Raw genomic sequence first — 8658 nt, forward strand, 5'->3', positions numbered from 1 at the left:
TTATATATTTCAGGTATCGGTCCTCCTTGCAGGCTCTTTTCGAAGCTAACAAAATTAATGGTCTTCTGGACGTCACGAGGGAGGAAATCGCTGTCTGTCCACCGCCAATCAATATTTCATAGCCTCACTGCCGGTAAAAGCTGATTAACTTGAACGGAATCCCTGAGGGTCTAAAGTGGGCCAAATCATTTATCAGCGCAACGGCGCGAGTTTCAGATGACACTTTGATAGCCCAGGTCCCGTGCCGAAAGCGACGAAGATGGCTGAGAGGAGTCGCTGAATGGGCGAATAGAGACACAAGGAAGATAAAGATACCGGTGAATGACACAAGCGTTTTACCATTGGGCAGAAGAATGGAAGTATGACAACAGCGTCGCCTGTATTGCGGCGTAGTGTTCGCCAATCACACCAGAACGCTGCGGGTCTGTGAAGCTCAATCCTTGTAACGCAGACAAGCGGACACTGGACACACAGGAGCACGAGATAGGCGTGGGAATCGGGGGACGGGAATACAGATGAACCATGAGCTTGCGTCTTTTAAGAGTGTTTATCATTCGCCCTATGGAGATGCACGGAAAGAGTCAACTTAAAAATTGCATCCCAGCTTCCACTGTCTTTCTGAGATCTTTCTACGTTTGGGGAACACAGTCCAGTTTTTAAAAAGCACAGTGATGGTCTTGTGCCAGCATGCAAAACTGCACAGCTTTGTAATTCATGGCAATTTAGTTGCCTTTGCCTGGCCTTCCCTCTCCAGATTGTTCACCCTTTACCTTGCAAAATTCTGGTTTAAATGTGCAGTTGGTTAAAAGAAGCCAGTAATTTCCTAAGCAGTGATCTCGGTAATAGCGTTAAGACGTAGGAAGTTATACCCCCACGGGACAACAGATATATCAACATTCCCGTGCGATGTCTGTGGTACGCAAGCCTGCCGGTTTGTTTTCGCCCCCGTCTAGAAACTGTGAAGTGAGACGGCTTCATGTTCTGAAGATCAAAGCCTTTGAAGCTGAGCCGTGACCATGCCAGATGAATTGCAGTGGTTTGTGGGCGGGGCCTAATGGGAATAACACGAACTGTGTGTGGAGCGAAGCCACCCGCCCAGGCAGCTCCTGTATCGCAACAGGAGTGGAGACGCTGTGACGTCATCGATACCCGTCCTCAGCCCGGGTCACAGGACCGGGCGCGTTGGGGCTCGGCGAGCTCGCCGGATGAACCTTGTGTTACTGACGTGGACAAACTATTATGGCAGTCTCGCTGTTCCATTTTTCTGTGGTTCGCGCCGCTCAGTACCCAATTTTCGTCTCCGCCCGCAGGAAACGCGTAAAGCTTAACGGGGTAAAGCCTGAACCCAGGACTTACGACCCAATAAAGGGGTGCGATGATGCCATGGCACCGTCCAAACCGATGGGGCTTGCTTGGTCGCGTACATTCAAGAAATGCACGATGAGGATGTCATGATACAAGCTACAAAATGGCATGCACATGCCCACAACTATTTAAGGTAGGCTTAACAGTGTAAACAAGCAAGCAAGGAAGCAACAAGTAAAAACGGGAAGTATGTCTTCGAAAAGTAAGCATCTAACATATTTCTGGTAAGCCTTCCACCATGATATTCTTGAGTGGACACATAAAAAATTATCCTAACGCTGATGAGGGTTAATCTATGCAAACACCCAGTTCATCAACGCTTCGGTAGATGCCCCAACCCTTAACCAACTTTGCAAGCATCTCTTAGAAGATGCCAGCGGGCAATTCCTATATAAAACAACGTTGTTGCACTTTCATCAGTGTCTGAATCAACCCTGCTGATTGGCCGAAGCTCTGAACTGCTCGGCGCAAGAGCTTATACGAGCTTCAGCCGCGGCAAGTCTCTGACTCACCGCTCTGCCCAGCGCCGCAGACTGTCGCGACCTGCACCTGGCAGACTGCGAGGTCCGATTACCTATCAGCAGCTCTTACCTATCATCAGCTCTCGTCGACAGACTACAGACCGCGCGCACGCCGGTCGACGACGTGCGCGTGACCGGACAGTGGCCATGACTGGAGCCGCCCGCCCGATGGGTGAGTGTCTGGTGTTCCAGCACCGGCAGAGTGACACCGATGGGTGAGCGTCTGGTGTCCCAGCGCTGGCAGGGTGGCACCGATGGGTGAGTGTCTGGCATCCCAGAGCCGACAGGGTGGCACCGATGGGTGAGCGTCTGGTGTCCCAGCACCGGTGGAGTGGCACCGATGGGTGAACGTCTGGTGCCCCAGCACCGGCAGAGTGGCACCAATGGGTGAGCGTCTGGTATCCCAGCACCGGCAGAGTGGCACCGATGGGTGAGCGTATGGTGTCCCAGCACCGGCAGAGTGGCACCGATGGGTGAGTGGCTGATGTCCCAGCACCGGCAGAGTGGCACCAATGGGTGAGCGCCTGGTGTCCCAGCACCGGCAAAGTGGCACCAATGGGTGAGCGCCTGGTGTCCCAGCACCGGCAAAGTGGCGCCAATGGGTGAGCGTCTGGTGTCCCAGCGCCGGCAGAATGGCACCGATGGGTGAACGTCTGGTGTCCCAGCACCGGCAGAGTGGCACCAATGGGTGAGCGTCCTGGTGTCCCAGCGCCGGCAGAGCGGCACCGATGGGTGAGTGGGCTGGTGTTCCAGCGCCGGCAGAGCAGGCAGCGATGGGTGAGCGTCTGGTGTCCCAGCGCCGGCAGAGCGGCAGCGATGGGTGAGTGTCTGGTGTCCCCAGCGCCGGCAGAGCCTCCGCTTGTCACGTCGCCGCGGGCTTTCGGCGCTGCGGTCCTGGCACCTTCCACATTCGTGGATGACACCGCCACCGACGGCCGGATATTACTTCCGAAACGAGGCCGACGGCGGCGGGGCGCTGGCTGGGCCGACGTCTCCATCCTGAGCTCTCTCATACGTGGGCACGGGCCCTATCACAGATATGTCCCAGACCCAGACCCAGACCCAGACCCAAACCCAGACCTGCTCCCGCTCCTGGGCCCACATTCCAGGCCCGCTCACATTTTGACTTGGTGAACCTTCAGTGTCTAAGTTTTATTGCAACCAGGCTCTGGACTCTCTCGCAGGACGGAGTAGATCCTCTTTTTAAATTGCCGTCCTGCCTGACATGCACACACTTGGCGCGGATAAGCTTCGGCGCATTGCATGAGCCAAGAGTGAATGCATCGAAAATGCAGGCTGACGTTTTGGCCAACATTCGACAATCTAGCGTGTTTTTTTCTCAACCAGTCTAGTGTTTTCGTGAACCAGTCTAGTGTTTTTCCCAAAGCTAATAAAGTTTTTTTCTTCTAAACCAGTCTAGTGTCTTTGTAGTGTAACACTGGGCCATAAGGCACCCACACCTCAGGGTGCGTGAAGACGGATGACGTTTCAAGCCTCGCATTTGCGATACAACGCAGCGACGTTTCGGTTAACGCAGATATTTGGAGCGACTAAGGATTGGTTGGCACCGCGTGCCGCGGCTAAGTTTGCTTGATCCATGTACATTTGACGTGGCGATTGTCTACCAGGGCTACCTATTTGCTACATCCAATCCTGCATATGCTTGACCTACTCACGAAGGTGAGTCTCCTCTGCAGCACTTCGTAATGTTTATGATGTCCTGTACCCACGACACATTTACAATACGTCCTACAACAAAACCACCGATTCGCGAATGAATTTCGTCTGTCGGCTGCATCGCTGCAGGCACTGAATGGTGTCATTCACCGCTGGGCCGAGTGAGCTCAGCCTCATCGATTCATCTCGGACGGAGCATGAAGGTGGCCTCCATCGGTCTCCGACGATCCCGTGACCTGTCAGCCGTGACAGGAAACGGGGTGGATGGGTCTTGGAGCACGGGAGGCAGCTCCTCTCGGCCGCTTTTGTGCCTGGTTCCGAAGCGAATAGCAGCGGTGTATGTTCACTGATGAGAGGAAACATTGGAAACATTGGAGGAGAGAGAAGAGCAGACATGCAGGGACGGTGAAGTGACCATAATTTCTGAGCTGTGAAACGCTGTAGAGGAGACCAGGAACAAATGCACCATTGTTTTGCCTTTGGGGGCGTAGTACCGAGGTTTTCAGAAATTGAGAAGAAGAATGTGTCAAAACAACGAAGATAAAAAATTAGAAGGTTAATGTGTTGAGGTAAACTGTAATCCATTTTCTAAATTCTGGCATCACTCATTTTCATTAACCTCCTCATCGCTTGCTGCACTTCGCGAATAAAAATATATCCCAATGTTGCAAAATGCCACGTTTGCGGAGGAAGTTGAACCAACCCATGTGGTGTATTGCACCAAGACAGGTAGGGCTAAGTGATTTGCAAGACATTTGGAAACAGTGAACAACCAGAAGCCTCAAAACAGGCCACTTAAGTTATCGGAATCATTCGAGTCATGATGTTGGCACAAGAGGTAGGGCTCATCGGAAGCACACTCCGCGAGATCCCACCACTGGCGCCGAACCCCAGGGGCAATCACAGGACACCAAGGCGGCCACAGGGCTCCGGGGGGGGCTACTGGGCCCCGTGACGGCCACAGGGCTCCGGGGCGGCTACAGGGCCCCGTGACGGCCACAGGGCCCCGTGACGGCCACAGGGCCCCGGACGGTCACAGGGCCCCGGGGCAGCGACAGGGCCCGGAACAGCGGCAGGGCCCCGGACGGTCACAGGGCCCGGGACTGCCACAGGATCCCGGGACGGCTACTAGGCCCCGGGATGGCTACAGGGCCCCAGGATAGCTACAGGGCCCCGGAGCAATCACACGTCTCCGAGGCAATCGCAGGACCCTGACCTACAGAACCCGACACAGCCGCACGGCTTAATGTGCATGTGCATGACGTCATGCATGGCTCCGCCACGACCAAAGGGTTTTGAGACAGCCGTAAAATCTATCGACGTTCTAATGAGTTGTTGTGTGTGCCCTTCCCCCCCCCCCCCCTCTCCAAATTGCTGACGCCCGAAAAATTGCTGTGACGCGTCGCTCGGGGCGTTGCACCGCTCGCCGTTTTGCGCTATCACGATGGCGCGAACCGGCCGGCCGGCAGCACAGCTTGTCGGTGGCTTGGAATACTGTGACAGTCACATAGCTTCGGGCGCGTTCCACCGCAACCATGTTTTCCGCCGTCGGCCTCTAGTGAGCTAGGTGTGGCACAATTATTATAACGACATCCGCCATCAGCGTTTTGCGATCTGTCAGATGAGCATACAAATGAAAAATCGGTTGCAACCATGTTGTGACAGAGAAGCCTAAAGCATATATTTCTATGTTTTACAAAATATCACAAGCGAAAACTGAGTGTCAACCTGAAGGGGCTTTTCAAATCCAAGTTCACATGGTGCCTGTCTTCTCCCCCCCCCTGGCTCCGCCCCTGACCCAGCGCCTTCGTTAAGATGTTTGACGGGTCAGAAGCTGAGCATGTTGCGCCGCGCATGGCAAGACGCATCGCTCGGTCTTCCTTGCTCGGCCGGATTGATGCATGCGCCACACACACAAACACAATGCTCTTCGAGTCACCTGTGCTCCCGCGGGACTCCAACAAGCCGTTACAAGATGCCCGTTCTCAACCACGTGGGTAAACAACGGATTAGGCTTGAGGATTACCATAACATGTAACTCAATTTAACTGTGCAGTTCTGGCCGCAGAAAACTGGCTGTGTGGAGGAGCCGGAAATAATAGCAATATACGATTCGCAAGTGCCTAACGGGCTCGCGGACTACCTGCTGGTTTTCGAGCCTATCGAAAGTAAAGCATTTAACGCGTGATGCATTTATCACCAGTCGCTTCTATCCATGTTATGCTCAGTGATAAATAATCATTAAAATGAATCACATTTTCTCACGTCTATATTTGATACCTGACATGCACCTCACGGCGCACTCATATCAAGGCACGGGAACAGGGAGAGAGGTGTCTTGCTGGCCCTCCGGCCAGCGATCAGAATAGCTTTTAGACTGAATGCACCCTTCCTCTTTTTTGACAGGGCTTTAATCTAAAGGATTTACATCAAAGTCCAGCTTTTTATCACGGAAGTCTTAGAAATCCAAGTGAGTTGGGGTTCCTTCACAAAATTTACAACAAATTTAAGCTATGTTTTGTTTGCCTTCATTTCACTTCCTTTCCGCTAAGTTTATCTTGTTTTGTCAGTTTGAGACCGAACCTCATTTTCGTAAAGTTTGCTTCTTTGTGAGTCTCCATCAACATTATCGTAACATTTAAATTGTCAAGTATTGCCTTTTGGACCCAGCTGGTCTACTACATTGATGAACAGTGTGCTTGAAGTGAATCTGAATGCGAGAAGCGAAAATGGTGCAGTCACCGCAGTAATAACGCAGAGTAGTCGCAAAAGCTGGCTCCAGATGCGGCATACCGTGGACGGAAGTATTTCATGACCGTCAGCTCATGACCAACTTCGGTGTAACGAAACTGCAGCCGCTTCAAGATTTCGAGCATTTTCGGCATCGCTCTTCTCTGCTATTTTTTGTGATCGCTAAGGCTGATGATATTGGGTGGGCGATACGGATGCTATAGTATGATAGCTAAATGTACGCAGGTGTAAATGAAAAAGCGATATGATGCAATATATATGTAAACGATAATAATGATACCATGAATGCGAAATGCTATTAAAACAAAGGGAAATAGAGAGGCTACCTCTTAGCATATCCGAGTCTTGCACCAAAATAGATGGTGTTGTGAACATTTCTTATTTCTATGACAAATAAACCTTCCACCTGATTTGAATATGAAGTGTCTAAGTCTAGGGAGAAATCGAAAAAGTCATCTTAGCTTTGCTTGCCCCTCCTCAAATTCCTGCTCGAGAGCATTCCCTCGCCCCTGCTTCAAGTCTTCCCGTCTTCTGCTTAAGATCAAAGTGCAGTTAGCTGATGAGCGTCTTTGAATCCCCTGACGGATCCTGCTTGCAGTTGCCACGCCCCGTCCACATTTTTTTTTGAAGCAAGCAGATGTTTAAAGTAATCTCGGTGTTTACTGGCATGCGCCAAATTCAATGTCTGGCAGTGAATGCCTGTCTGATGAGTGTCCGCTATCTGCAGTACGAAGAATAGTTCAGGGAAGTCTGGGATCGCTAGGGAGGCATAGGTAGCGCCACCGGTGTTCTTCCTGCACAGCTTTGCTTCATTTGTGACCGTCAGGTGGCCACAAAATGGTCCGCCGGCTTCCGTGGACATGCAAGAGCTTCTCTTAGAGGTGTTTGTGTACGTTTGGGTCCCCCGTGCACCCCAATGACTTCAGGTTTCAATAGCGAACTTAAGGCAATGTTTGAAAGAAGGGTAAGACCTGGAGGCTTGGACAGAATGCAAGATGAACCATGCTGCACAGCTGTCTTTTCTGGAAGTTGTAAGTCGCTGCAGGGGCGGATCTAGCCTGGAGTCAATTTTTTTTTGGGGGGGGGGGGGCAACCGTTCATCGCCAGCTGGCTGGTGTGGGATCCAAGGTCCGGTGCATGATGCCTCTCGCGAGTACAGTGGTGCATGGCGCAAGCATGCGTTTTGTTTTGATATTCAAATCGCTGCCAACTTTTCTTAATGAGTTCTTTTTCCGAAACGGAAAGAAATGCTTGATACCGCACCATCAAAGTTAAAACGGACGGTAAGTAGACGAAACTTTTATAAAGTTCTGGGAGTGTTTTTGGGGGGGGGCAGAGCATACTCTCAGAGCTTTTTGGGGGGGCCATGGCCTCGTGCCGCCCCCCCCCCCCCCAGGATCCGCCCATGCCTCGCTGTAGCGACAGGCAACTCTTCATTTAATCTGCTCCGTTGTTTTGAATGCTACATCGGATCTTAAAATCACGAAATCTAAGGCTGCGTAGCATTTCCGACACAACGTGTTTCTTAGCTTTTTCCCGGTGATTGAGGTGACCTTGAGCCTCAGTCCGTCCCCGCCCACGTGATCTGGGACCGCCCGCGGCAGCTGGCGGGGGCGGTCCCATGGGATTTTGAATTGAATTGAATTTTCCATTGAATTTTGAATTTGAATTCATTGTCCCATTGAATTTTCACATCTGCTAAAAAAGGCATTCGTATGAGCAGAAGACAAGGATCATATTTTGGTAAAGTCCACGAGGGCGCAAAGGGAACCCAAAAATGCCTGTTTCTGGAGACCCCGAGCCTCTTATTTGCAGTCCTTTTTGGATAATTTTCCGTTGATCGACTTCTTTTACGAGAAGGGGACTCAGTCAGGCGTTGGGACTCAAGGCTGCTGCAAAGAGACACCTACAAATGTCAACCTTTGTTGGGAACCAATGAGTTTGGGAATATATTCTGATGTTCCGCTTTACATAAGATAATATGAAAAGATGCAATGCGGTATTTTTGTCTCGCATACCAAACCTTTCACACCATTTTGTCCTCTTTCGCTTCTGCATTGCGACCTCCCTCTGTGGTTTACAGAAAGAACAGCGGAAGCAGAGGGGATGCAAGCATACTTATGGCACGTTTTGTAAAGTGTCGAGACCTGCCAAAATCTAGTGCGCATGGATGAAAAACGTATGCTCATATGGCTCCCATCCGTTAACTTGTGTGGATTGCTGTATGTCAATAAATTGTCAAATGTCAAATGTCAAAAAAAGCTTACCGAAGTACCCGTCTTGCCCTGTCGCCAGCCTTTTGAGCGGCCCCTGATGACTCCGGTTGTTTGTGCCGGAAAAAGGT

This window comes from Pollicipes pollicipes, unplaced genomic scaffold (assembly GCF_011947565.3).
Source record: "Pollicipes pollicipes isolate AB1234 unplaced genomic scaffold, Ppol_2.1 Scaffold_3087;HRSCAF=3621_pilon_pilon_pilon, whole genome shotgun sequence".
Taxonomy (NCBI): Eukaryota; Metazoa; Arthropoda; class Thecostraca; order Pollicipedomorpha; family Pollicipedidae; genus Pollicipes; species Pollicipes pollicipes.